Below are 6111 nucleotides of genomic sequence, written 5' to 3'. Positions count from 1 at the left end.
ACCCTGCCTACGCGCTACGTGCCCAGCCCATATCCATTTCTGTTTCTTGCCAACCGAGCCAAGCTTGGTTAACCTCCCTGCCTTTCCTCTCTATTTATCTCTCTCTCTCTGCTTCTTGAGTTCGACTGTGATATCCTTAACGCCAGTTTGTTCCCTGGCCCACTCGGCTCTCTTCTTATTCCTTAGCACCCACGGCTGGTGCAGCAAACGGTAAACAAACAACCACGCTTCGCAGCAAGTGGAAGTGCGTTGTGACTGATCGAGTTCACCGATGACGTGACTCACTGACGTGATGTCACCTTGCCGAAGTGGGCGGAGTCACGAAAATGGGCTACGCCTTTCCTTCATGGAAGGGAGAAGGGGGGTAAGGCCGCGCGGAAACTTAAAACCAGCTTAGACCCATGTTCTAACCTCTGTAACTTCTTTAATATAGCATGTATTCGGAAAATTCTTGTGGCAGCATGTTCGCAAAAAACAAAACTGCACATATATCTCTTTTTAAAAATTGTTGGACCTCAGGGCTGTTTACTGGCTCTTTGGAAACATTCCTCAGTGCAAAAAGGTGTCTCAGATGTTGAACTTGTAATTTGTGTAGTTGATATTTATTCTGACAATTGTGTTTAAGCTTTGCAGCTGAGCTTGTGATTCCATTTGGATATGTCGTTGTCCTTGTTGAAGTAGCTGCTGTAGTTGCTGAGATTCTTCGAGTTGATTTTGATGGCATTGTTCAAGTTAATTAAGTTGAGCAACATAAGTTGGATTTTTGTTGCATGCAGAGGCTATCAACAAGTCCCTGACACACGATGAGCTATTAGGGTTGTCGAGCATTGATCGTAGGGAGCAAGAAGTGCTAGAAAGTTATTTCATTGGATTTAGAGATGTCGTTGAAGCTGGTGCACTTTAAGCTAAAAATGGCAAAAATAGGAGCAACGGCTGTTTTTTATCGGGAAGACCAACGGTTACTCCCCGATAAAACCAAGTGAAACAAGATGGCCGTCATGTTTGAAAAGGGGGAGCAATTGTATCAGTCTTAAGTTTGTAAGGGGGAACCGAAAGGCGGAATTGCAGTAAATGCTCTCCTCACGCAATGGTTACTCCCCTGAAGGACACCGCAGACAAATATGCATGCCGCCCACATTGATATTCAGAGGCCGTTTTTTTTTCGTGCGTCAATTTGCACCAAACCAACACAGTGATTTATTTTAGCATTCGCAGGTAATAAAAGCAGCGCTGGCTGAACACAGAAGTTCTGCTAATACAGCCGCCGCAACGCGCGTAACAAGCGCAAAACGAAACAAAGAAAGCCTACACGCGCCATTCGTCTGCTAAGGAGTGGTGCCAAAGCAAATCATACGCCAAAATACACGCCTTTCGAAGAGAAAAACCGAAGAGAAAAGCGACAAAAACAAAAAGCAAGCCCAGACGTGTGTTTCGCAGCTGCAAGATTTCGTAGTGCACTTCAACGTGAACGTTTCAGGGTGGAATGGCAAAACCACGCCCACACGACAGATGTGGCGCTAGCACAGCAAGCGATGTACCACGCTAAGTGATTATTATTTAATATTTACCATGTACTGGTACTTTGTGAAACATTTATTCTCAATTTGTGCTTGAATAAAAATATTAGTTGTAGTATACCTAGATTTTTACGAGTGTAATAAGAAAACACACAAAACGCAATACGCTGACGCCCGTGCGGCCACCCATCAGCATTTTTTCGTTGCAACTATAAGTTCACGTTCGCACCACTTATAATGATATGGTTGTGGTGTGCGAGCACATGGACGGGCAAGCTGATGTGCAATGTTGCTCATGTGCGTGCTTTTTAAGATTTGCGTTTCTACTTATTCGTGATGGAGCTTTGTGTAAACTGATCCTTCAAGTGTGTATGCCCTTTTTTGTGGATTTAGCTGCTGGATGGAACAAACACGACGTAACCGCGTCTTCAGCTGTCTGCAAACCTGTTGGCTCGTCGGACAAAAGACTGCACATGCATCAGCTTGCAGGTAAGTGGTGACGAACTTCGTCACATTTCGAACTGTATTTACCGCTCTTGCAGTGCAGGTAATTACAGTCTAACATTGCTAGAAGCGTTTTCAGCTTCCAAGTTTTTGCTTGTTTACAGCATGTGAAGTGTGTTGAGTGCTCGTACAGCTGGCTAATTGTTTTTTTTTTCAAAGACGATAGTCTTTCTTGAGGACCTTCGATGCAAAAATTTTGGTCTGTTTGCCTGTTAATTTGTCTGTTCGTCCACCCTTAACGGTACCAGGCATCAGCGGTTGCCTTAAACGGCCGACCCCATACTCAGCACCCACAAGCAATTATCGCGCATAACTGAGCCACTACAACAACACGTATATATTCTGTATGTGTGTCTTTTACTCGAAAAGGAATACGTAACTTATTCTGAAGACCGTAGTGTTTATCACGCGGCGCCAACCATGCAACGCTTGCGCGAAAAGGAAAGTTTTTCCAACGCTTTGCTAAAACGACATGGGGGTGGCACCTACCCGTCGCTTTGCGTTCTACACCTTATCACCTTTGAAAAGGCTCCGCCGCGGTGGTCTAGTGGCTAAGGTACTCGGCTGCTGACCCGCAGGTCGCGGGTTCGAATCCCGGCTGCGGCGGCTGCATTTCCGATGGAGGCGGAAATGTTGTAGGCCCGTGTGCTCAGATTTGGGTGCACGTTCAAGAACCCCAGGTGGTCGAAATTTCCGGAGCCCTTCACTACGGCTTCTTTCATAATCATATGGTGGTTTTGGGACGTTAAATCCCACATATCAATGAATCAATCACCTTTGAGAAGGGCGCGCACGTCCGTCTCATAGCCGGGCGTTTCGTTTTCCAAGATAACAGCCAGATAGCGCTCATGTTTCACGGATGACGTGACTTGGTGCGTTCGTTCGCCTCCGCTGCACGCTTGAGGCACTCTAACGCAGCGCCTCCAGTTTACCATTCACCAATTTTCCTGCGCAGAACATAAGTAAACGTGTTGTTCAATCTCTCCAGACGCAAAATTATCGTCTTTCAATGACATTTGCAGATTAACATGAAGATACGGGCCAATTTTTTTTTTCGAAAGCGATTGTTGAGTGCTGTTCCGCTTTTAAAAGAGAAATGATCTGCTCTTGCTAATTTACCGCGTCTATTTCTAGCTGTATTGGACTAAATTAACCTTATTGTTACTGCCGTCATTCCAACTTGCTACGTCTGCCTGCACTGCAGGGCCAGGGTACTTTAGCTGTTAAATGGTCCTTTCCGCAATAATACCTATTTCAAAACAATAACATTGGGTCAGGTTTGTACCTGCCTTGAAACTGGTATTTGTCCCTCATTGGCTTTATGTAACGTTAACTGCTGGGTGTTGAGGACTTGGGCCATACTTTTCTAGAGCTCTGATGTTTGTAGACCATTAAATCAACAGAGAAGGTATATAACAGCTGTATCTTGCCGGTACTTAGCTACGGAGCAGAAACCTGGAGACTTACAAAGAGGGTTCAGCTTAAATTGAGGACGACGCAGCGAGCAATGGAAAGAAAAATGGTAGGTGTAACCTTAAGAGACAAGAAGAGAGCAGAGTGGATTAGGGAACAAACGGGGGTTAAGGATATCATAGCTGAAATCAAGAAGAAGAAATGGACATGGGCAGGGCATGTAGCGCGTAGACAGGATAACCGCTGGTCATTAAGGGTAACTGACTGGATTCCCAGGGAAGGGAAGCGGGTTAGGGGGAGACAGAAGGTTAGGTGGGCAGATGAGATTAGGAAGTTTGCGGGTATAAATTGGCAGCAGCAAGCACAGGACCGGGTTAACTGGTGGAACATGGGAGAGGCCTTTGTCCTGCAGTGGACGTAGTCAGGCTGATGATGATGATGAAGTCAACAGATCACACCACTTCAGTGGAGTAGCCAGGAGGTGGTACACGGGGCCCGTGCCCCCCCCCCCCCCCCCTCACATCTACAATTTTTTTGAGCAGGGCATGGAGAGCCCAAATTGACAGTTCACTACATTTTGCGTGCCCAGTCTCCAACTCAGAGGAGCACCCCCTTCCACGCCTACAAAAAAATTCTGCACGCGCCTGCGTCACTTGCTTCACATTCACGCTGCACGTAGTATTATAAGAGCACCATCTCACGCGGACTTGCATATGGACAGAACAATGTGAAGAAAAATGATTGAAGTCTTTCACTTTTCTTTAGTGATGCAAAACCTACGCAAAATTGAACATCGTGAGAGACAATCATAAATACTGTATGCGCATAATGGCGCAGTAGTTATTATTCCGCACCAAGGAATTTGTATGCACTGTGCAACTTTGCTAGGCAATTTAATTCACATTTTGAAGTCGGTACCAATCGAAGAAAATTCATGCTTTAGTATCCTCAATAATGTTGTTTGATATTTGCCAAGTGTACATAACTACGCTGATTCTCACTTGGCTGTTCTTAACCAGACTTGACTACTGCCAAATTAAACAATATTTGATGCATGTCCTTTATTATTTTTTCAGGTCTATGTCACATATTATTTGGTTATACCGCCGATAATGATGTCCCCGATGATGCTAAAATACGGAAGGATAGTGAATTTTGGTAAGTGCAAATTTTTTGCACGTGTTACGTATATCGAAGTATCACTTCTTTGGGGGTATACACTGTACATGGGTGTGCCAGTGAATAATGTAGAATCAGCAGCGAGAATGTGCACGAGCTAAATATCTATTTTAACATGAGCAGGCGGTACGTGTTGTTCGTCACACTCATGATGTCGCTTAGAATGCACATTGATGATTAGGCTTATGGAAATGTCAGTCAGCTCTGCATAGGAAACAAGGAAACTTAACCTAACAGTAGCTCCAACTGCTGCAAATATATTGTCTGGTTTAGGTAACGCCCGCTTTCAGCCAAAAACCTCGTTAACTTGGCAACAGACATCATGTGAAGAGCGTCCACCACATCAGCATTGATGGCTTGCCAAGTAACGTTTGGCCGAAGCCACCATTTTCTTTCACAGTTCATTCACAGTAGACTTTCTGTAATGTAAACGCTGCTGCACTGTGTGTGATTCATTGTTTTTCATCGTTTCATTGGTTGTGGCATGTAAAACCTCACAGTTCTTTTTCTTCTTGCAGAAATAAGGTGTTTCACATCTACCTGTGGTGACATTCCACTGCGCTAACTTGATGGAAACAACAGTCATGCGTAACCTGTGTCATTCGAAATTGGAAAAGTTGACATTCTTTCCACCATGATGACACAGACTGCCCTGTGCTGGGAATTCGACATTTTTTTTCCCACGGGATGCAGAGAACACCAGTGACGTATTATACAGCTCGGTTGGTGTTGGCAGTGATGTGGCGAAGTGTACTTTTACGTATGCTCACACGCCACCTGAAAAGAAAAACAAAACAAAGAAGTACTTTTTCTTTCAATTTTGTCTACGTTAAGTGTTTGTATTTGGCAGAGCACCCAAGCAGTGCTCTGCCAAGAACCTCTGGCCATGTGTTCAGCGTCTGACAAGCATACTCGAGACAAATATTCATTCCCACAAGGAGTAACTCGAAGCGTGTGCGGTTGGTCTTCAGAAAGTAACTGCGAACATGCGAGTGTAATGGTCTAGACTAACCGTTGTTCTTTGGGGAGCAATTGGTGGGAGCAACAGTTGGTTCTCGGGGAGAAACTGGAGCAATTACCTGTTCATCCCCCGATGGGAGGAACTTAAAGGAGAGTAACGGCTAGTCCCCCCGCAGTTCCTCCTTTTCGGGGAGTAGTGCAATCTAAGCCGCAAAGGGCGAAAACGGGTCTGTGGTTCGTCCTTTTGGGGGTAACTGCATTGACACTACCATTACTCTGCAAAGGACGAACGATTCGTTCTTTCGGGAGTAACTGTCAGGGGACGAACTGTTTAGTCCTCAGTAGTTTTGAGGTAGGAAATGTCTCGGAGTAAAAGGTCCCCCTTCGTGGAAGGAAGTGACTGTGTAGGTACGAACAGTTAGTCCCATCAGTTGCTCCTTCTCGAAAAAATAAATTTATTACACTTTGTGGTTATATAAGGGAGAAGTAGGAGTTTTCCGAATGCATTTGACGCCGTATACAATCAATAGACAAGAAG

General features: G+C 45.0%; 1 long non-coding RNA gene across 1 annotated transcript; it reads left to right on the top strand.

The window, feature by feature from the left end:
- Positions 1–613: 613 nt before the first annotated feature.
- LOC142775049 (uncharacterized) lies at positions 614–5431 on the top strand. The gene is made up of 3 exons (XR_012886655.1): positions 614–2006; positions 4511–4592; positions 5132–5431. It is a non-coding gene; the product is annotated as an uncharacterized LOC142775049 (long non-coding RNA).
- Positions 5432–6111: the final 680 nt, after the last annotated feature.

This window comes from Rhipicephalus microplus, chromosome X, assembly GCF_043290135.1.
Source record: "Rhipicephalus microplus isolate Deutch F79 chromosome X, USDA_Rmic, whole genome shotgun sequence".
Taxonomy (NCBI): Eukaryota; Metazoa; Arthropoda; class Arachnida; order Ixodida; family Ixodidae; genus Rhipicephalus; species Rhipicephalus microplus.
The sequence above is the reverse complement of the archived record's forward strand: the minus strand, read 5'-3'. Positions and strand labels throughout refer to the sequence as shown.